The sequence below is a fragment of the Pseudopipra pipra genome, chromosome 12 (assembly GCF_036250125.1).
Source record: "Pseudopipra pipra isolate bDixPip1 chromosome 12, bDixPip1.hap1, whole genome shotgun sequence".
Classification (NCBI taxonomy): Eukaryota; Metazoa; Chordata; class Aves; order Passeriformes; family Pipridae; genus Pseudopipra; species Pseudopipra pipra.
The window spans coordinates 13,204,102-13,228,538 of NC_087560.1; positions in this window are offsets into that span (position 1 = coordinate 13,204,102).

Consider the following 24,437-nt stretch of genomic DNA (forward strand, 5'->3'; position numbering starts at 1 on the left):
CCTCAGGAGGCCTCAGACTTCCAACCCCAAGAGCTTTAAAGTCATGAATTAAGCCCTAAGAGTCATTATTAAAAAAGCTGCAACCATTGCATTATTTTCATCTGCCGTCTGTTTAAATGCTTTAGGCTATACTTAGCTCAAGGTTTCTCTCCACAAGAGCTAGAAATTTACTTGCTCTTAGTGAAAAAAAAGTCCAATAGTCCTGGAGTTATGCAGTGATTTGAACTGAAGTTTTCATTATTGTGATACTTGCAGTTTAGGCAAAATGCTCCAGTGCTTCTAACTTGTCCTTGAGGACAAGCTCAAGGTAGGGAAGGATGAAAATCCAGGATCTGGAAAGAGCTCATGTCATGTGTTCCCACACACCTTCAGAAGACAGAAGTGACACTGTGACATTAAGACAGTGTCAGGTACTTGCCTCAGGTACTTGCCTGCACTCCTCATCATTGATTTTAAACCACTGGATCAAGACTAACTTGGTTTATCTTAACTTTTTCACTTGGATTCATTTTCAAGCCATCACAGGTGAATTGGAAAGTAAATCAGATTCAGTTTCCTTATCCACTCTGATGGATCCTCCCCACTCCTCACAGACTTCATTCACCTGCTTTCACCAAGAGCAGCACTGATGGCAAAGAATACAGGAAAGAGAAGAGAATATCTACCCTCAAAACCAAGCTCTTAATTTATTTTTTTTAAATTTTACATTTTCCTCTTTACTGAATTCCCATTCCCCCCAAGTCCTACAGAGGAGCAAAGCTCAAGTACAGCTGATTAAAAGATGTTACAGTATCAGAAGTCCATAGGCCCCAGTCAGAAATAGCCTGTTTAGATTTTAATTACTTCAGCTCATGTAGCAAAAAGTTTGTCGTTGCAAATTAGAACCCAGCGCTCCTTGAAATCAGTGAAAAAGTGGCACTGGGTTCAAACTTGGCCTTGCAAGGGAAGAAAAACCTTCTTTCTTTAAGAAGAGCTTTAATTTTTATATTCAGTAGGAATTTGAGAAAAAAAGAATCCAGTATATTTTTCAAGCTGAATAGTGCTTTGGTTTATTTTCTGCTTTATAAAATAATCCTATTGGAAACATCTCTGTGCATACATTCAGTAACTCTATTCCAACAGAACAGGAAGCCCTACCCAATACTGTAGATAGCTTTAACAAATATTGAAAGGATTGCTCTACAAATACCACAGCTCTGCTCAGCATTGGAATCAAGAGCATTGCTGGAAGGTGGATGCATCCTCCCCACACGTGAGGCTCCTCCCTCTCCTTCCACACACCCTTGCTGTGCAGTAGTCCCCTCTAAGTGGGTATCAGCTTAGTCAATAGCAATGTAAAGCAGATTTATAGCAAGACAGTCACAAGAGAAAACAGTGAGGAAACACGCCTTCCCATTGCTGGAAAGGTAATCACTCCATTAAGGAATAAGACTGTTCCCTGAAGTCATTGGAAAGGGTTTTTATTTGTAAATGAGTGTCCACAAGTATATCTGTGCCTTCTACTGTGCCCCGAGCAGTCCCAACCCAGACAGATTGACTCCTTGGAAGTTGTGAACAGACTCAGACATATGTGGGTCCTCACACCCTTGACAAGGACCAGGCCCTTTGCACAACCCCCATTGCATTTTTGGGTGGCTAGATGCCTACAGGGAAAACTAAAGGACTGAATTTCTCTTAAGACCCTGAACAAACCTGAGTTAAAGTAATTTTCTGATTCAAAACACAACCCTCCTGCCTGAATCAATTAGTATTTCCTGCTGCTGATACCAAGGTCGCCTTTCTGGGGAGCACCGAAAGCTCTAAAGGACCTGGATCACTCACAAGGGCAATAACAATTCCTTTAATAAGTAATTTTTAAACCACCTACCACACTAAGCTATTCATGTCTTTGATACTCATCTGCTGCTTTACTGAGGCCCTTTGTTAAGGCACAACATGATAGACCTGAAGCTCTCTAGGGTGAGCCAATTTTCACAGAATATGGCTTTAACAAATTCTATGTAGCCAACTGGAAAATTAAGAACTGTTCTTTTTTTCCTCTGGAATTTATTAAGGTTGAAGTGGTCTTTATAAATGTTTTCTCAACATGTCAGTGCTACCTAATCAATTGAAGATGAATTAAGGGTTTGATCAGACTTTCTTTCGTGGGAATTGACCTGATGATTAGAGACAATAACTTGTGTGTTGCTTCATCCAGTGCAAGAAAAAAGAAAGAAAAAAAATCAACTGTACCTTGCTACAAGTGGCCAATTTTGGGTACTTGAGTCCACCTGACCTATGAAGCACCACTCAGCATTACTGTTGCCTGTACAACATTCTTGCTTTGCACTTGACTTTGCAGGAGAATAGTCATGATTATTATTTAAATAGCTTAAAATTGGGACAACTTGAAGTGCAAAGGAGCAGACTGGACCATGCAAACCCAAGCAGCACCACACAACACCCTGAGGTCACAACAATGTCTCCTCTAAAGCCTTCCTGAGAGAAGAGACAGAAACATCTGATTTTTCTTCTCAAAAAGACAACAGCACAGTCTCCAAGCAGTCAAGGGTGGTTAACAGAGGTAAAACACAGATCTACATTAAAATCAATAAAATCACTAAGGTTAGAAAAGACCTCTAAGATCGAGTCCAATCATTAACCCAGCACCACCATGTTCACCAATAAACCACATCCCCAAGTGCCACATACTCATGCCTTTTGAACTCTTCCAGGAGTGGTGATTCCACCACTTCCCTGGGCAGCCTGTTCTAATGCTTCACCACCCTTTCAGTAAAGAAATTTTTCGTAATGTCTGTTCTAAACCTCCCCTGCTGCAACTTCAGGCCATTTCCTCTCATCCTGTCACCTTCAGGCATTCAAATTCCCACATCAGGTAACCAGCTATTTCCTAAATCAGTTAAAGAAAAGGCTGGAAAACCCACACCAGCCTTCCCTCCAGCCACCTGCATGGTCTGTAGAAATACCCCCACAAAGAGAGAAAAAGCATCACCATGGAGGTATCTTCCCAGCAACCACAGTGTAGTCCTTCCCTCTCTTAATGCACAGAGCAGCCAGACACTAACCTTAACACAGCTACTTTGACTTGCTGTCAAGGACTTAGAACTGCTGGGCAATATTGACAAGTTTGGCCTGATATCCTTCATCCTGAGATGCTTCTCAGACACACAGTTACTGTTGTCTGCCAGAGATCCCAAAACAACCAGGTATTCATTTCAGCTAAATTGTCAAAACAGGAATAGGAAAAAATATCACCCACAGGAAAAAATAGTTTCTATTTAAGTATAATGGATGCCCCTGGGAAGACAATCTTTGTGTATTTTTTGATAGAACAAACTGGTGATGTGACTGGGCCACAAGAGCAGCTAATGAGTTTCTGCAATTATTACAGAAGGTCTGCTCAGGAGAAGCTGGAGATTAGTGTCATGGCTCAGGCCCAGGCATCCCAATTCAGGAGAAATCTCATTCAGACTGTAAGAGGTACAGAGAACCATAGATGTTTAGTTAATCTCACAAAAGGAGGTTAAAAATAACTCATTTCAGTTGGCAAATGAAAGTCTAGTGGTACAATTGCAGTCTTTGAATAGATCAGGGAGATTACCAGCATCAGACCCTGCCTATTTTTACACTGAGAGCCCCAAGAGTACCAGTGACCCCTGCCTCCACCAACAACGTGCAAGACAAAAAGCAGTTTGGGAAAAAAAGAAATTTTTGCATTTAATTTCCAGCACAAACTCACTGGCTAGTTAAATGTCTAAGTGTTACATAAGGGCAGGTCTGAAAAAACTTTCTCATAGGAGAAGAGGGATAAATAGGCATCCTTTATTAAAAGGATCCCACCTGTTTGCAAATTTCCTGAACAGGACTGGGATCCTTCCTTGAGAGAAACTCAGTTAAACTTTCAGGTACTTGCCTTTTTCCCTGACCCCACACAACAATTTGTGTGGATAAAAACAGCCCCAGTAGCATCTGCAAAGCCGTTCCCATTTTTCAGTCTCCCCATCACTGAATATTTCCACGAAGCAATTGCAATTTTTTCAGAAGAGGGAGGAAGCAAGTTTAACATACTGAAAAATTAAAAATTAAAAATTTAGGGCCAGGATAAAACTAATTGAATCTTATGTTAAATTATACAACTGCAGAAATGCCAGTGCAATTTTATCATTCATGCTTAGTCTAATAAAACCCTCAGGCCTTTAATTTATCTTCACTCCAGCTCCATCCTGCACCATGAAAGGGTTTTTCCACAGAGCAGAGGTCAGGCTGCAGAGCACCACAAGCTGTAAATACAGCAACTGGCTTTAGCTGCTTCCCCTGTGGGAATGACATCAGGATGCTTTTTCCTAAGGATAAATCAGAGATAAGCACAGCACCCAAGAGCTTATTTGCTTTCATGTTCTGTACAACTGCTTTGCTCTCAAAAGTAGGCATAAACTTATGCAAAGCAAGGATGGAGAAGTCTCAGCTGGTCTTGGCATCCAGCACAGTGTCCCCACCACACAGGGACAATTCAGAGCTTCTGCAGTTGCTGCAGAACAGCTTTCCTTTTTCCAATGCCGTGGTCCATCCCTTCACTCTGCAAGGTATTTAAGGCATCCTCAGGATTTAGTCAGCTTCCTCAGACCAGTCCCAAATCCACTGTAAAGGGGCAGGGCTGTGTACCAACCAGTGGCCACATCTGACCCTAGGAGACAGAAGAGCTAATGCTGGAACTTGCATAACCTGTGAGACCTGATGTACTTTAGTCCCCAGACCTGTAGAGATATGTGACATATTTTGTGCATCTTCTGGACTACAGATTTATTGCACAGTTACCTGAGCTCAATGTGCCACCTGTCCCACATTAGCCCCATGCCCCTGTATTCCTTTGAAGCCCCATTTTGAGTTGATTGTCTCAAGATAGGAACTCAACATATTCTGAAAGATCCATGTGGCTCCACCTGCCTGAGATCTATGTGGATTTGAACTTCACGCATGACGTTGCTCAGTGAAAACTTCCTACTCTATATCTATTTCCCAGTAGGATTCCCAGAACTTGCACTCGAAGGAATATTGAACCCTGCCAGTCACTCACCCTACTCAAGCCCAGTCTGTGCACCAGTCACCCCAAAATGGGCAGAGTATAATTTCCACAGTGCCTTTTAAGAAAATTGTGACTTTAAAAAGCCAACAAGAAAACGAACAGCTGACTAAACTGTTGCATGGTTTTGAGGAATTATTAACTTCCCTTATTGGTACAGGCTTTGCATTTGTAAGCAGCTCAGTGCCTCACCAGACTCCTGCCAGACTGAATCATTTTAGCTGGAAGATGAGACACTGCAAAAGTTCAAGGTTGCCTCAACTGCAATCAGGCTTTATGTCTGGAAATACTATAGACAAGTAAGCAAAATATCTCCCAGCCTCGGGACACTGTTAGATGAAATTGAATCCCCAGAGTCAGGCACGTGAGATCCACTGGAGGTGATGATGGGGCTGTGTGAGCTCCCCAGTGGCTCCATCCCAAAATAGCACAGGAGCACAGGGCTTTACCACACATGGGATGGAGGGACTCATCAGGTACCAAAGGGTACCCTAGAGACATCAGTATTTCTTTACTGCAAAGATGCCCTTCAGGTAGCTCTTAAAAGTTTTAACCTACCCCAGGACGAAAACGACCATCAGAGCATCTCTCCCAGACTGAGAAAGGCAACATGACTGTGCTGTCCTGGTGCCTCTGCAGGGACATCTCGGACAGCAACGTGTAGAGCTGCACTAAGTAGGTACATATGGTCAGGGACCACCTTCAAAACACGACAGTTTTAATTATTCTTGCTCCTGTGCCAGACATATGGCATTTTACCTTCACTTTAAATGCCATCAGCTTCTATTCCCATATTGTTCCTTTCCAAAACTTGTTCTCTTTCTCCCCATTTTAATATTTTAAGCTGCAATGGAACTGGATTTTTTAAAAGAAAAAGTTTATAGCCAAACATGTCCATGTCATAAGATGATTGATTGTGCAGTTACAGCACAATCAGGATGTTTTCAGGATTAATCTTACCTAAATATTTCATTTCTTCATTTTGAATTATGAACATCTTTTTACATAAGTACTGATAGACTTTATAGATCATTTTGATTAAAAAACTAGAAAACCACTTAGAGAAGAGGACTTCAGTCTTATCTAAAGGACAGTTTTTGCTACTGCCCATGGTAAGATGATAGATAGGTCATTTGTTTTTGATAGTATTTTTATTTTGGCAAAAAGGACTATCATAAGTCTTGTGCTACTTTTGCCATTGTTGGATTAATATAATGAAACACTTACTTGAGTATAAAACCATTAGACATTGTCAGGGACTATCTGGGACTGAGTGTTCTGCAAGGATTTGGCATAATGTGCACCTCTTTGTACTGTGGGATTCATTGAGAGCTGTCGATACACATTTCCTTCAGAAAATCAGAAAGCATAAGAAACCCTGTGGCAGACAAGATGCAAGACTGATGAGCTGCAATCAGTATAAATTAGCACCTGCAAAGGATAAATCCAATACACAAGGAAAGAAAAAGTATCTATTATGACTATCAGAAAAATTCCAGGTGCAACACAAACTTGAGGAAGTCACAAGGTTGTTATTTGCAGCAAGACCTCTTCAACAACTGGAGCTCTGCAAGAAAAAAAAAAGAAAACAAAACAAAACACCACCACCAAGACTGCTAAAACTTTAGACACCATGAAGATAGGTGTACATCAGGGCACCACCCTTCTCAGCTGTTAGTTAACATGCAAGAGCTCCTGGAAAGCCCTCAGATAGGTGCTCCCCAACAGCTTGTGCTGGGAGATCCTGGAGGCAAACCCCTTCCTCCAGCATGGGACATTTCTGTTCTAAATGTTCCTGCTTTGGGGTTCTTGCTATTCCCCCCAGCCGGTGTTCTGTGTTGTCTGTGTGCTGGCCAGCATCCCAAAAATTTTCCATCCATGTTCTGATATGCAGTCTTGCTCCAGCCAGGACTTCCCATGACTTGATTTCTCACAGCTCACTCCCACCTGAAGACCACCTAGTCCATGACTTGGGGTAGCTCCAGAACTTGGTGTCTTGCCTTAGTAATCCAGCTAATATGGAAAAGCCTCTCCCATGCAGTTCTGGGTGTATCTGTCCCCAGGTCCTGTCCACGCTGCTTGCATCAAAGCCAGATGCTCAACCCCCAGCTAGGAGGTGTTGGAGGGCTAGCTGGAGTGAAAGAAGTGTTAGATCTGCCAGAGGAAGAGCTCTGCAGGAGGTTTCTGCATATTGTGCAGGTCCAACAAAAGCCCATTTCCCCCTTAAGCATTGCTGTGCAGCCAGGACAGAGACACAGACTGGACTGGAAATGCTCTAATAGACCAAGCAATGAGAAAAGGAGATTGTGTCAAGGACAAACACAGCCCAGTGTCACCAGGCACCCCAGCAGGTGACATAAACCATCTAAGTTACTAATTTCATTTAGATATCTATGTTCTTACTACACCTGCACAATCCAGGTACCAACCTCATCCAACAGCTCCTGTTAACTAGGAGATAAGTACCATTAATTACCAGGAGGCCTGAGGATATCTCCTTTCACTACTAACCCACTCTCAAGTGCTTTGATAAATACCGAGTTTCCTCTTGCAGGGGGAGGGATCATATCTGCAAAGTGTTAGTGGTCTAAAGCCACTCTGAAAATAGCTTCTACCAGCTGATAACTTTATCCTACATCTAAGCACTTTAAAACAGCGGCTCCAAACATATTTTCCCCGGACCAATTTATCAAGATTTATATCAGATTTGGGTCCCCTATTCCAGCTTGACTTGCCCCATATTTCAGCATTCCATAATCAAACCCCGAGAGGCCCATGACTCGCAGGCACCACATCTTCTGATTTTGAGATGCTCCTGTGCTCACAAATGGAGAAGAGAACATTTCATGAAGACAAAAGAAATAATTAAGACTCAGCAATTTATTTGGGAACATGCATGTGCTTTTGTTGGTAGGAGAATGTCATCCCCAGCTTTTTTAATCTCGGGATACGCTGACGTATTGTGACACTTTGTGGTTTTCAATGCCATGAATTTCCATCCATTTCCTTCTCTTGAGTGGGGCAGGCTTTCCAATGGGTTGTCACCATTTAGTAATTACAAATATAAATGTCACTGCTGTCAAATAATATAACGCACCTCACGCATCAGGACACAAGCTGTTTAAAATCGAGTTATTATGGCAAAGCCACCGCTGTGTGAACATGCCTTGATTAAATTCATAGACATTCATCATTTTAAATAAAAACTGAGTTTTGTCAAGGCAGCAATGAACTTTCCAGAAGATATAGGAGTGATGTTTCCAGAAGGCACTGTTTCTCCAGGCATTGCTTTAGCACTGGAGAACAGTTGGAGTACATGATGCATAGCTGCAAAAAAGCAGTTTTTAAGAGTGAGTTCCATAGAGCAGTTCAGTACCACAAAACCCCTGAAAGCTGCAACCCTCAACATATGGCAACTGCTCACCTGAGCCCAAGCAGAGCCATCACAGTCAGGAGTGTTGTCTGCATAGGCACAGCCCCAGAGAGCTGAGGCTGGGGTCCAGGGTAATTGGTTTTACCATACTGTCAATCCCACCCCCAAGAAGAGGTTTCCCTGCCAGCCTGCTCAGTGCCAAGACAGTTTCTATTTTCCACACTGTCAGTCTCAAATCCTATCAGGTTTCAGGCTGTAGAAGATAGATTATCTCAGCAGCATTATGACAGATGCACTGCTGAGGATGTCCAGTTACTCAAAGAGAAAAGGGTAAATTTCTTCCCCTGCGCCTTTCTGTCTGTGTCAGACCCATCTGCCATCCACTGGCTGTTCATCTTGGTCACGCCTGGGAACAGCAACTTCACCAAAGGGTCTGCAGGATGCATTAATTAGGTGGAAACATAGCTTGATGGAAGGATTTAGTTTCTTTATCTTTCCAGAGAAGGGATATCCTGGGAAAACAAGCTATGATTATTTCCCCCGTATGTTAAAGAAGTCATTCTGCATAGGGATCAAACTGCAGTCACAGAGTGGAGCAGCCACTTGGCACAATGACAGATTGCTGGATCAATCATACCTGTAAACCTTATTTACAGGAGCACCACTAAAATATTTGAGCTGGCAGCTGTTCCATTTTGAGAGCAAATATAGCTAAAAAGATTTTCTATTTTGCAGAATTTCCAACTTTTTTCCAAAAAAAAGCTTGTGTAAAACACATCTCTCTCCTCACAGTCCTTCAGCGCCTGCCCACCCGTTACAATAAAGAGAAGCATCTTATAAGCATGAAGTATTTGCTAAAATACAGACAATCATGTTGCTGTCACTGTTCAGCCTACTTATGAGAGCCCAACTATGAGACCAAGAGCAGATAAAAGAGGAGAGAAATCTCATTTGGAGTCAGATGGTGCTCAGCCCCAGCTTGCTGCATGTCCGGCCAAGTTGGAGGCTGTGTTCTGAATTTACTCCATCACTGAGTCAGCTTGCACTTAAAATACTGGTTTCCCAGGTGGGACTGAACCTTGCCCAGTTTGGATACTGGTGCCAGATATAGGGACAGCAGAAGATCCCTGGAGCCGTGTCACAGCTGCAGCAGCTAACCAGCATTAGACAAACATCAAAGATCAAATTTCTAACCCTCCTGTCTCACTTTAAACCCAAGGAGAGCTCAGAGCCCTCCCATGAAGTGGGCATAGCCACATGCCTTGCTGATCCCTCCCCTGCCTTCAGCCCTGTGCTGCTCCCTGCAACACTCAAGTACAGCTGCACGTGCAGCTGCACAGCAAAAGCAGAGTGAGGAATGGAGGGCTAAAAAAAGAGGCAAGTCTGTGCAAATAAACTCTTAAATTTAGCTTCAGAAGATGCAACAAAACTCTACTTGATTGAGACTGGTCTGCTGTGAGCAAGACGCCTCCTGGCATGGAACACCCATGGTGGCATGCTCGGTTCTTCCCTGGAGGTGTAGGGTTTCTCTGTGCTGCCCTCATACACACCAGCATCGCACACCACAAAGCCTCTGGTCTCCAGAAACATCTTGGTCCTCCCTGGGCCATCCCCACCAGGCCCTGCCAGCCTGACACAAAGCATTGCAAGGCAGCTATTCTGACCTGCACTAAGGGTACCCAGTGCCTTTCTTACATACCCTCAGCCAACAGCAAAAGTCCTTAGATTTTGGGGTTTACTACTTTCCATAAGCTTTCCTGATAAGCTGAAACATGCATGGATACATTTCACAAAAGTTATCTCTCTGCAGCCAAAGAGAAGCAGACGGGTAAAACACAAAAAGGCAATATTTGTTATAAATGCAAGAGCCAGAGCCCACAGCCCTTCCCCCAGACCTCAGTTGAGCACATTAATCAGCTCTACAGCTCAGCCTCTTCTTCCTGATAAAAATCCACATCAGAAGGGAAATTGTGCCAGGACACAGAATATTTGTCACCTACCAACAGGGTCAGTGCTGCACTTGATATCTGAAAATCTCTCCTCATTTCAAACTCAGGTCAACATTTGACTCCCCTAGCATCAAGTGGAGCAGCTCTACTGAAACCTGCTTGAACTGCAAGAGCTTGCACTAGCACAGCCCCCTCTCTCCAAACTTGTTCCCTTAAAGCCCAGAGGACCTCACCATATTTAAGGAGTTTTGCTTTCTCACTTGCTTTGCTAAGTAAGCCCTCTCCTGCTCCTCAGCACCCCTTTAGAAGACATTGAGCCTCACAGGAAAGCAGCTTTTCCAAGCACAAATAAAAACAGAGCAGACACCACCCCAACTTACCATCCAGGCTCCCAAGCTCTTCTTCCCACAACCATTCTCCTCTGCAAAGGCTCTTCATCCTGCAAACCTTCAACCTGAGCTCCTACCACCAGCCCTCTGAGCTGGGGAAGAGCTTTATATAAACTCATGGCCCTTTATGATTTGTCAGGTGGCCTGGATTCAGTGCACCAAAAAAGCTCATCTTCTCCACCTGAAAACACTTATCCCACTCTACTGGATTGCCCTGGGAGGAAATGTGAGTTTCATGCACATTATTTGTGTTCCTTCATGGGGAAGAGAGGCTAGCCTAGAGGAAAGGGCTGGTACAGTGTCCAGATGGAAATACTTTGGGTGTGTTGGGTTTGGTTTTGTTCTTTCTGGATAAACAAAAACTTTTCTATACAGTGGAAGTATGAAAATGTTAGGGGTCAATTCAGCAGCAAAGCACACATCTCTCACTAAAAGAAATAATATGTGTGTACAGGTATAATAAAAGCATCTGGGTCTCTCTGTGCACTTCAGTGATGGAAAAACAACCCGGACTCTGGTGTGCCTCATAAATCAGTGGCACAATTGTCCTGTGCAGAAAGCCTTCACTGCAGCTGGGCTGGGGGTGGCAGGAAGAGCAGAGCTCAGCATTGTCACCCGGTGTGGTGGCCAGCAGGGCTCCTTAGCAGCCACAACCTGTCAGAGTGGCATCTCCAACCACAGTGTGCTGTCTTGCCCTTCACTTTTCAGCCTCTGTTTTTAGTGTGCAGAGTTAAACTAGTTTGCATTAGCTTCAGAAGTGAGAACAGGCTCTCAGCAGTCTCCAGCACTACTTCCCTGTCACCGCTCACTGCTGCGTGTGGTGAGGCATCCCCTACTCTTACCCACGCAGTATAAATTAAATTCAGAGTAACAGCAGTGCCTTACAGTCAAAGGGAACCTTCTTGTGGAACATTGCAGAAACAATTCTCTGCAAAGCATGGTTTTACTCTGCACATGCAGAACATGAGCTCACTGAGACCACACAGGAGCTACTTGCAGGACTGGTGCCTGGAAACCCCTGTGTGTGCCCAGCCCAGGGCAGATGAGTGGGATGTGCACGCAGCGAGGATGTGCACCTGGATTCTCCCTCCCAAAGCAACCCAGAGAGCACAGCATCCTACTCAGCTCCACAGGTCTGCACAAGAGCAGAAGGAGGGAGCAGTGGGGGGCCGAGAGAGGCGTTCACCCTGCTGGGAGGGCTCCAGGAGGTACAAAAGCAGTTTTGCCAAAGCGATGGCCACACGTGGTGCTTTAGCAATAACACAGCCGTGGAGCTGAGCTCCAACCTCCACGAACATCGTCCTTCTGATCGGAATCCGAAAATCTTTAAAAACCCCTTTCATACACCTCAATTATTTTAACCGCTTAACCATCACGTTCCAGTATTGATTTGAACACATACCAATTATTTAAGTCAATTGCCTATTAAAATTCATTTTTGGTGAAAGGTCAAACCTGCAAATTGAAACCAGATGCAGTACATTATGCCTATCAGTACTGTGATCTGCACACAAGTTCATTATTATGTTTCTGCAGAAGTAATTTCTCTTGTCAAATTTTGCTCTGCATGCCAGTGTGGCTGTTACAAGCTCTATTAATTAAGAGGCCTTTTTACTCTTATTAACAGAAAGTTTTAAATACTGCAGTCTCAAATAAAGATATGTGAAAAGGCATTGGGACTTAGCCACCTATAACATGCTGCTCCTGATGTTCAGAAAGAAAGGAAAAGGAATTAATTTGACAGCTGATGTGTATTTTATTCAGTTACAGAAGATCTGGGGAGCTTTAATACTCCTTGCAGTGAGTAACAGTGACAAGTGGCACCCTCCTTCAAAGCCACCAGAAACATCCCTGCACACAGGACTGCATTTCTTGTAAAGTGCAGTGACTTTTGGGCAGCTGTTAACCCACTTGAAGCCAGCCCATCAAGAGGAAAAGGCCACAGGGATGGCTTCTTCGTGTCACCTTGAAACCTCCCTCAGCTCCTGATGAGAGGCAGCAGAAGTACAGCAAACCTCAAAGTAACCCCTAAGTGTTTACACTGCTCTTTCCCTCAGCAGCCAGAGCTGGGAAATCCTGCCCTGACTTGCTTTGGGTTGCATCTGATTTTATGGTCTTAGAAAAATAAAGGCCAATTACTTGTGGGTTGCTCTGCCACTGCTTGCATGTGTCTTGCCCCAACACACATGCTGCCCTTTCTGTCTTTCTTTATGTGACAGGATACAAGTTGCTTATGCAGTAAAGGGGGCATTGGACCACAGGGGAACAAGGCATTTTATCCCAGAGTCTCAGAAGTGTTTTGTTTTCTTTGAGACTGACCCTGTAACTACTGTCCCAAGAGAAAAATTAGTTCTCTTACAAACTAAAAATCATTTGAAAGGAAGGCAGCGGTTCCAGTGGGAAAATGCTGTCATTCACCTTGGAAAAACTGAAAAAAAACCAAAATGGAAATTTTAATTTCATTTTAAAAAGCCAACTTGAAATAGGACATTTGCATTTCTGCCCTCCAATAGCAGGCATGTTTTTCCTATTAAGATGTTTTTCAAAAGGCTATGTTTTGGTGGCAGGAGGGGGTGTTTTGTACTTCTGATAGGGAAATCTGATCTCTGACCATCTCTGAACATCTGAAAGTGTTTTGAGCTCTTTTCAGCCTACATTCGCATTTCAGAGTGTTAAAAGTAACACAGATCAAGTCAACAAATTTTAAGCATCTTATGAGTAATTCAGTTCATAAAATCTCTCCCAGCCCAGGGAACCACTTTACTTGCACATTGCACCAACACAGACCTAGGCTGTACTTTAGTTACACCTACTTCCATAGTTCTTCCAAGATTTTCTAATAGCTCTTTAAGACAACTGCCAGGGAAAAGTGCAACAGAAAAGCCAAGAGAAGAGAAGCTGCTCTCAGTGCCAAGCATAGCTGGTGGTTCAGCAAGCACAAACAGACACATCTTTTCTTTGCCAAAAGTTAAAGCTCTTCTTCCTGGAGTTCTCATTAGTTTCTTATATAATATTTCTTTTTGGTGGAGGTCTATAAAATCTTTCCAATTTCCTTACACTGTATTTGCTGAAACAAGGAGCCTGGCAGTCCCCGGGTGGTCACCCTGGGAGCAAGTGGGAGCATGTGGGTGTCACAGGGAGGGTGGGTGGGTGAGTGAAGGGGCTGCACCCAGAGCACATGTCTCCCTGCAGCACAACTTGTGGGAAATGAGAAGGTATCTCTCGAAACCAGAATCATTATGCAAACAACCACAGAAAAGGGGTTGAGGAGGGGAAAGGCATCAAAAAGCAAGAGTCCAGTTTGAAGAGACATAGTGTTGGTCCTGCCTCTGGTTGGGTTGGGCTTAACTTGTCTCTCTTAAGTTTTTTGAAAATAACTCTGTGGACACAGCCTCGAGGAAGGACCAGTGGAAGGGATCAAACTGCTCTCTCAGAGCCCATCATATTCCCAGCTCAGCTGCAGAGGCAGCTGCTCTACAGGCAGGTCAGGGCCTCTCTTGCAGTGGGATTTGTGACACAAGCACCATCCTGCTGGGCAGGGAGTGGCGTGGCCAGGCCAGCACCGTTAGCAGATGGTGAGGATCTTCCATCTCAGCACAAGCCACAGGGCAGTCTCAGGAGGAGGGGAGGCTTGACACCTGCTCTTCCAGTCACACACGGCTCTGTGCGTGCAAAGGGATGATCCAGGAGCAGGAGACGCACTGCTCAGGGTGCCGCCTCCCCACCTGTGGTTTCTGAAGCCATTGCAAGAGGTCTGCAGGACCACAGCTTGGGGAGGACCCTGATGGGGATTAAAACTGCCCCATTTAGTCAAAAGAAACCATGGCATGGGCTAGTGCTCTGGGGCTGTGTTATACAGGGGTTAAGAAACGAATTTCAATATCATCTCTCTTCCTTACTTTCCTAAAACAAGGATGACATTCAGTAAGAATCCAGCCCTGGGCAGGACTTCACAGCCTGTGGCAGGCAAGTACTGCCACTCTGAATGCCATTTGCAGAGGTGAGGCATCCCAGAGCAACTTCCAAATGACCAACATCAAGGGGTTATAACAATTTGGCTGAGCTCATCCCATGCCAATGTGAGATGGTCCCTGGGTAGGGTACACAGATGATGCAAAACCAATGCTACATTTGATCTTAGCTGAAAGGCCATTAAAGAGAAATCAGAAGAGACTGGCTAAAAGCAATTTATGGGGTTACAAAATGATGTATTACATGCACCATGGCTCCAGGTTTGCAGTAATTTAGGCTGGTATTGATTGAGGAGAGACTGGGGCATATTCCACCACCTTTTTAATTTCAGTCTGATTTGGCCACCGCTTGCAGGTCAGCAGGCAATTTGATGAGACAAAAACAAACCAAGCATTAGAGCAACCTAAATCACACGCTTTTAGAACTACCTTGTAAATAACTTTTAAGGCTGAACAAGGAGAACAAAATGAAAGAACTGGCTATTGAGGAAATCGAGACTGAAGTTTCAGGCTGAGAAAAATGGTTTCTTGGCACAGCTGAGAACGAATATCACTCTACACCTACCATCGTTGCCTGCCCGTATTTTCCCAAACAAATATGCTGTCTTTTTCCTCATATTACAGTGATAATTCTGATTCAATGTGCACTGATTAGATACCAAAATAAAGCCAAGGTTCATGCAATTTCTTACAAAGGCCTCTAATCATATCATTGCAGCAATGGAATGGATGACTTGGTAGGATTCCAGATTATTCAAACCATGTAATGGTGTAGGATTGTCTCTATGTTCCGAGGAAAGGGACAGGCTGTAAATCTGAGTGTAAATCTCCTATAAGAGTAAATCTGAGATGATTTTGCTCCTGGAGGGAGTGATCACAGTACTAAGCATACTGACATATGGAAGGCATTAGTGAGTAGTGGAAACCCACCAGTATTTGAGGTGGGGAAATTGCCCATTGACTTACATCAGAGGAGAAAACTTGCCATGTACCAGGTGATATTCAGGAGACAAAGCACAGGCAGAGAAAGTGTGAGGAAAAGGTTATTTAATTCCCTTTTGATTCTAGGGTTGTAGTGGTCCCTTCCTCAGAAAACTGCATTAACGTGCATGAAATCCCAGACCCTTGTCCCTTTCCCTTCCTAGAATTATGCCCTGTAATGTATCAAGCACATCCACAGTCTCACAAGGCAAGAGAGTGGAGGAGGGACATGGTAAAGGGGGGAAGCCTGTCAAACCAAAGAGTGTATCCAACTGCAAATTGTCTGAATTCAGTGTCAGCTACAGCCCTGAGCTCGCCTCTGCTGTGTTTGCATATTGATGGCATTTAGGTCATGGGCAAAGGTCTAAGTAAAGAAGATCGATTATGTCACTTATACCAGCCATCAGGTGTGGATATAAATGGATTTTCCAAGTTTACTGTGACTACCAAAAGCTTGAACTCTGATGTGCACAGGTAGAGAGAGGCACAGAAATCTCTGATTGGAGTAATTAGCACTTTCCTGCCAAAGGCTTCTCTGATCTCTAATTGCATGTTCATTTCAGTCTTTTAATAGCACACTTGTGAGGTGCTTTTCTACTTGCTGCAGGTAAAGGGAGATGTGACCTCGTATTCTATCACACGTGTTAGTAAAGCAGTAGATGTGATGTCCAGACTTGCAGAAGCTTGGGAGGGAGCAGGAAAACTCTCTGCATTTACTTCAGACCAAGCAATTGCTGAGAACTCAGTTCATTATTTCTGGCTAGCGGGGCGTTTGATCCAATGGTATCCCAGGCAAGATGAGGTCCCACTGTTTTGGCTTATAATAAAATCAAGTTGAGGGGAGTGAGGGACGGTAGCATCTCCTTCCATGGGCCTGTGGAAATGACAACCTGTTCCCAAATAAGCACATGTGTTGGGAAGGCCAGTCTTGCTGGGATCTGATGGTGGCTCTGATACTGGCTCAACCAGCACGGAAACTGCAGGGCTCAGCTGCCAGTGAACCTGGTTCCACCCTTCTAATAATTCATTGTACAACCAAATGAAACCACCTGAGCGTCTTGTTCTTTGTTTCAACTCCAGAAGTCAAACACCTCAAAAGTTATTGGCAGATTTAATTAAAACTAGCTTTGAGACAGAGAGCAACCTATAATGGTTATGGCTTATTCTAGATAATACTGTAATAACCCTCTCTCATATTAAATATAGCAGCAATATTGTTCACCAGAGATGAGGACATTAGCACAAATAATCAGCCTCACTGTTGTGGGGCGGGCACTAAAACCAAGAGGGGGTCTAAAATGATTGTGTAAAAGGCATTTCCTCCTGAAAAAGAGACATCCTGCAGCTCCCTGCCCTCTTCAGCATCCTTCCCAGAAGGCCCCTGAGTCTCCAGCAGATTTAGTTCAACCCCACCATGCTATCTGAGCAACGTGCTGCCAGCGGGAAGCTACGCTGTCTCTGCTGGACGATCTCATTCAGAGGAACCATTTGTCACCAGCACAGAGCTCTAGCAGGGAAGGCTCTGGTTGCCAATGTGGCCACAGTTTCAGCCCTGCTCAGCTTTTCTCATTCCAGGCCCTGGGCTCTGCAAAAGCAGGGCTCAGCTCACAGTTCACCGGACCTTGATGTTCGAGTAGGCTGATAAATAGAATTGTTGCTTTGCTGCATTTCAGAGCTGGGGTGGCCATGGTGCTCTAGCAGAAGGGTTTGGTTGGAAGCCCATGAAGCTCTGCCTTGGCCTGGAGATGCAGAGAGCCAGGGCAGATTATCAGACCCTTGCTCTGAAGCAGTGAAGCCCAACAGCTCTGCAAATGCACCCCTGGTGCAATGCCTGAGGGACGTATCGAGGGTACGCCAGTAATACCTTCCTTCTGCTCACTTACAAATCCTCAGTGTGTCTGCAATTAACTGAAGTTCCCTCCTGATGATTTAAACAGGAAAAGTTTTTCTCCCCTGGTGTAAATCCATTGGAGTCAACACATTCAGGGAAGCCACATGAGGGATGAATTTGATCTGGGGAAGTTCCTGTCACAGTCTCAGGTCCAAGTCCAATGGCCTTTGCAGCATCAGCTCAGCACAATTTCATGAGGTAATGGAAAATTAAGTAGTTTCCTTACATGAATGACAGCCAAATATTCAGTGCATTTTCTAAGGAAATATCTTAAGTCCATCTGAAAACCTTAAGATGCTCTGATTTGATTTGAAGGAGGCCTTTGAGGGACAATAAAAACAGTCCATTTGAAGGAACTCTAGTTTAGTACTACGAGGTAAAGGCATCCAAGATCACTCGTTTCTTTTGAAAGCCACATGTGTTTTTTGGTTGTTTTTTTTTGTCAAAATACTGAGGATGTGCACGGAGCTTGCTGAAACAAGTTTTTCCTCAGAAGACCATTTCAGTGAAAAGGATTGTGGTCTTTTAAACTAATGAAACAAAATATGGCAGTATTTATCCTTTGAGAGAAATAAAAAAAAAAAATAGAACTTTCTTCCTTAGACTTCTTACTCCTTCTTCACCCTGTGTCTGTAATTAGATAAAAAAGACAAGCGAAAAAACACTGGGTTCGTACACAAAATTTAAAACATCTTCACAGGATTTTTTACAGACTTCTTGGGGAAATGCTTAGCTCTCCAACAGATGATACATGCCTTACTTATAGAACCATAAGCTACTGCTAACTTAAAATCCCTCACATATGAAATGCACTTCAGTGGCCATTCTGTTCAGGAACGGTTCATCCTTGGGAAAATATTATTGCTGGAATGCTATGTGAGTCCACAGCTTAGAGCTGGAGGATGCATTTAAATTCTCTAAAGAGGCTTTAGGAATTCATAACAGCACTTGATCTACCTTTGGGGGAGGGAATATGTCTGTTTTTTGTGCTGCAACAGCTGAAAGCATTAATTGGCTGATCTTTTCGCCAGCAATTCATTGTATTTCATTACGTGCCTTTTATGTGTCTGTTCTGTTGCCCCAGTGCCTTGCTAAATATTTCCTAGCTGCAGCCTGGCATCTTTGGAAGAGGGAGGGGGGCTCCAGCCATTGCTCTGTTCCCAAAGAATGAAAGCAAAGTCCAAATTAAATGGGAAAACAACTGTCACCACAATGATAATCAAACTGCAGACTGCATTAGTGTTTTTCCTTCAGAAGCCCTGGAATGAGGCAACAAGATGCATGTCTTTGCACAAAATAATTATGTTATAATGAGACTGTCTTAATGTGTTCAGAAAGAGAAACTGTTGTTAAGGCTGACTAAATGGAAGCTCATAAGCAGAACAGGTAGGCTAAAAGGCAGATAGACTTTATATTTTCTTCCCCAGACCAGAAGATTAGAATCAGTGTGATCATAGCAAGATACAAGTACAAAATCCAGATCTGGATTTCAGGTTTTCCCTCAAGAGGTGGAAGAAGGCTTCTGATTCAGATTCATTTTGTAAAGGAAATGTGTAAGTCTCTATCTGTTCACTCTGGTTCCAACAAGTAAATAACATCAGCCTCTCTGATCCCTGAGGAATGATGATTTACAACACTGGTAATGCGCACTGAAGAAAAATACAACTTGTTCCTGAAAACCACTGATTAAAGTGATCATAGCAAAGCCAAATAACTCAGGGCTTCCTCCTTTTATCACTCATACCTGCCTTACTCCTTGTTACTCCACTCAGCAACACTGACTCTGATTTAATTTGCAGGAATGGGGCTTGTCTGCAATGCTGATCAACACAATTCAGCCTTTGCAAACACTCGCCATTGCCAAGGGACCTGCTGGTAGTGCTTTTAGCAGAAATAATTTTAAGAAAATGAACTGATAAAATATGAACTTCCACAGAGACAGCACCAGGCAAAAAAAATGACAAAACCATAGTATGCACTGCCTACTGGGAAGTAGCACCGTGAAGGGCATGAGCTATTGAAGCAGGAGGGAAGTACAGCCTGGCAGATCTGTTTAGTCCCGTCTCATCCGCTATCGCTACCTCAGTCTCTGCCAGGAGTCCCCTGTCATGGGGGAGATCCATAAAGAGCAAAAGCTACTAGGGATGGAACTGAGCATACCATACACATTTGGGCAATTGCAAATCTTGTGCCTGGTCTCTCTCCTTTCTCCTGTTGCCTGTCTGCCCTGCTCCAGGATTTCAGTGAAATGCTCATCCCATTTCCTTGTGCCACACTAGGGCATATGTTTTAGCCCTCATGGAGAGCAGAGACCCAAGAGCTGAGTGTGTAGGGAATGCTTCCGGAACCCAGACCATTTCACTTCTAGAAACTCAGAATTATGGGGAATTTGGGCTAGAAGGAACTCAAGAGTTGCCTCTATCCTAGTGAATCTTCCTGGCCAGGGCAGACTACACCAATTCTGCCTCCACATCCAGTACAAATTTCCCTTCACATCTCACCTGAACCCACTACTTATGTCTTCCTGGATCTAAGGACACTATGGACACCTGTGGACACTGCAGTCTGTTTAGTCTCCCTACATCTGTTTTGCTTACATATACGGCTTCTAAGTCCCTTCACAAAACCCACATTTTTTGCTGGTGGACTCTTCCATTTCCCAGAGATCCAGCAAGCTCCAGTGACCGGAAGCTGGAACGTGACCTATTCAGATTAGAAGCAGGGCTTAAATTCAAACAACACAGGTAGTTTAACAACTGTGACAATTTACCACAGGCTGTGCTGGCATCAGTGATGGGCAGTTTAAAATTAGGATACCGGAAATTTTTAAACCATCGCTGTGTTTCAAAAAGGAATTAATCCAGAAGCATCCTCTACTTAGTGTTTACCCTGTGCTATATTATCCTATAATTGGTTGTTAGGTCAGGATTGCAACCTGGCAGGTTCTTCTTCCTTGCCTAATTAGTGCTTCTTCCTCATTGCTCAGTGAAGGACTTGTTATTTTCCCCCTACAAAATCTCCTTCTCCTGTGCACACTCCCTCACAACACAAAGTTATACCCTCTTCCCCCGACAGTGATCCAGCCCTTCACATGCAGAAGAGCTGCTGTTGGCTCAAGCTGACACGAAGCTTCTAAATAACGAGCTGTTCAGTCTGATGGGCTCGAGGCAGTCGAAGTGTTCCAAACCTGGCAGCCCAGCCAATTCACCACTCAGACACTGCACATTTCCCTCCTGCCTGATTGGCAGCCCTGCAGTGACATGAGTCATTTGCCTTCCCCTCCTCTTAAACCCTGGACTTTCCTGGGGCCAAGCCAACACATGGCACTGCACAGAGGTGTGCCACGTGAAGACCTGGCTCCTGCTGTGACAAATCCTCCTCTATGGCACAACGAGTCTGCTGTGCCTTACCCCAGCCCTGGTACTTGGCTTACATAGGGTGTAAGCTCCTCATAGCAAGAGCCCTGTCTGTCTTCAGCTGCATGAAGTGCCTGTAAATCCACGGGGCGAGAGCCAAAACACAGCATCACCCTAGTCATACTGCAAATCTCTTATCTCTCTAGCACCCTGAGCTAGGCTCAGCCAACTGCATCCTGTGTCTTGGCCTTGAAAACATGGCTCATTTCTCATCCCAGCCAATGGTCCTGCTCTTGCAAAATCTGGTATCAAGGCCAGCAGAACCTGGCTCCTCATGTGAGACCACACATGAATATTGTACCAGGTCCTAGACAGAGCAGTACCAGAAACGCTGGGCAACATCAAACTGGAACGGAAAGAGAGGCAAACTGGAAGGGTTTTGCAGAAACCCCAAATTAAACCAGAGTGAGATGTCTGCCACAATGCATTAGGGAAGATTAAAAGAGTTAATCTGCATGGCTTTGCTGAACAGCACAACTCGACAGCAATAGCCTGGATTCAGAGGAAGATAAGACACTGCACCCTGGTACAGGGAACTGGCATTAGAGGTAATGAGGTGACACAAGTTTGGACAACGAGAGCTATTTGAGCAATTAGGAATAGGATGCAGTAGCTGGCTCACCTATATCTAGACACAAATTTGTACAGCAGGGGAAGAAGCTTGGCCTTCCCTTGCTTCTTCCAGAGCAAAGAGAGCAAGCACTTGCTGGGACTGCCTTGCCCTAGGCACCACTGTATGTCCCACAGTGTTTTGCAAGGACATTATTTACCCCAGGTAGGATACAGAGGTCTTTGCAGATTCCTCCTTAGGATTGCTTGAGGCTCTGTGTGGTGAGGCACTACAGGATACGTGGGTTGTTGCATTAAAGCCGGCAACACGGGCAACAAGGAGTGCAGATCTGGGAGCACACAGCACTTCAGCTCCTCAGAGGGCCATACTCCTTCCAACAGCACAAAGTGGCTTACCCAAACAGCCCAAAGCTTGCCCTCAGGAGTGAGGGAATCTTATCAGATCAGCCTCTAATTTCCTCTGCTTCCACAGCACAAGCAAGTATGCAAAGAAGTAAGATGACATTTGGCTTCTTGCAGAGAACAGAAGATAATTTAGCGAGATTAAAGGACAGCCTCCTCTCCCACAGAAACTATCTCTGCATGGCTGGGCAGTAACCTGGCTCTGCTGGAACGATGCTGCTCGAGCGCCTCTCTGTGGATATGAGCTCCTCTTCCTCCCTCTCACAGCCTTCTTAATCCATCAAATGATTTTTAACTTTATTTTACTTTTTTAAAATACAGAGCCAAATGGCTCCTATTATACCCAGGCAGTACCTCTGAGTTCACTGAACTTGGCACTGAGCTAGGAGTTGGCCAAGCCAGAACTCTTACAGTTTCATCATTTGATGGTTATATACATATATATGATACCTCTCAAGGCCTTTCTATAGTTTCCAGCAGCAGAATAGCTCAAATTGGAACAGACCTACAGCTGCCTAAGGCTCATGGAGTGACCAGGAATGAAAGCATAGCTGGCAAGGGCATCGTCTTTGAAATAAGCAATCAGGTACCTGTGTTTCTCTCCAGAACGTGCTGTGGAGCTCAGCACACAGTTCCATCACCAACACACATGTCAACACACTGATCATGCCAATTTCTCTGTATCCCTTCGAAGAAGCAGGAAACAAATGGTCCCCTGCTGAAATCATGAGTGAAAACAAAGGCTCTTCATCAGCCTCCTGCAGCTGCTTGTTGTTTTCCTTTCTCTGTGGAGCCTGCCAGCTCCTGGTTATCTTGGCCAAGCACATGATTAGAGTCTTAGAGCAAATTCTAACTGCAAACAAACAAGTACATCTTGAGATGAATACACACAAACTGGCGAATGTCTAACTGTTTGGCACATCCTGTCCTGCCTCTTCTGGTATTAGGCAGGCCCTGCTCCTCTACTGGATGGAAAGCAGATGGGGTAGGATTCAGGGTAAAGATCCCCAAGCCCTTTACATTTGCACAAATAGCAAGAACTAGACCCAGTGCTGTTCAAGGGGCCACGTATTAGTTGTGCTGGCTTTCTGCAGCATGGGAAGCAATGCAGGAATAGGAATTCCTGCCCCAAGTAATCCCCCATGCCTGGTTATGCCAGAGAGTCCATTGTTTCTAAAAGTACCATAGAAACAAAATAACTAAGTTGTACAGCCACCACCACAAGTACAGAAGAAACGATCAAGGACTGTTCCTTGTTCACTTTCAGTGCTGAACCAGGTGGCTCAGTTTAAACTGGCATTGAAGGTTGGTTTGAGCTAACCTGCTTCACTTCTCACTGAAGCAGATGGCAAGTGCTCACAAAACCCAGTATCAATATCTGTAACAATCAGATGAGCTGTGAAGCTGTAATCTGTGGCAGATGGAAAACGACAGCACAAAAGGTTTTACTACAGCCCTCAAAGGTAGCAAAGCCCTTCACAAAGGTAGCAAATAGGAAGGTTTAATTCAAATAGCTTGTCCTTCTCCAGAGCAAAGCCAGGCATCTGAGACTGTGAAACAAGGGGGATGCTTCTCCCTTTTCCTACCTCCCCAAAAGACTGGTTGATTTCATTTCCAGAGGATGAAATGAAATCTCTCATCAAAACTCAGCCGAAAACATGACAACTTGCTGTGAAAAACTGAAATGGGACCTTGCCATGGGAGCATCTACACAGCTCCATCTGTGCTGAATCCCTGGCACCCTGCATTGGTGCTTTGCTGAACCTCTGTGGGAGGCACTAGAGTGAGACCTAGAAAAAAACAACTCCCCCATGCACACAGATTGGAGTGGTTCCTGGCAGATTTGTCAGATTCCTTGTGGGTTATGCAGTTATCCTGGAAGCACAATCAGTTTGAGAAAGACTGGGGATTTCTCATGGGGTTTATGCTCAAGAAAGCATATGTTTGCTATGGTCGAGAATGGATGTTTTGAGTCATCTCATCTAAAGCCCTTCAGGTTCCAGAGGGCCCCTGACCACCTGAAGAGCAACAAAGATACCCAGTGCAAAATGCAGGTAGGCTCTAAGCTCCCAACTGAACAACTACAGTTGAGATGCTGTCAATCTCCCACAGGACTACGGACCTGAAAATACTGACAAGTGAAAGACTGACCAGGGAGCCTGCATACTTTTTTGCCCATCGGTCAAGTATACAGGGTAAGCTATTAACTTAATACACTTCTGGAGTAAGAAACAAATGCATGGCTGCTTGGCCTTGCATTGTCCCTGCCAGTTCTTTGTCCTATTGCCTGTAAGAGGGATGCTTCAGCTTTTTATGGCCTTTGACCATTGTACTGGTCATGTTCCTGGCCTGTCTTTGGCTCAGCAGAGCCCTGACTTCTCCGAACCCCTCAGCTTTCTGTCCTGCTCTTTAGTG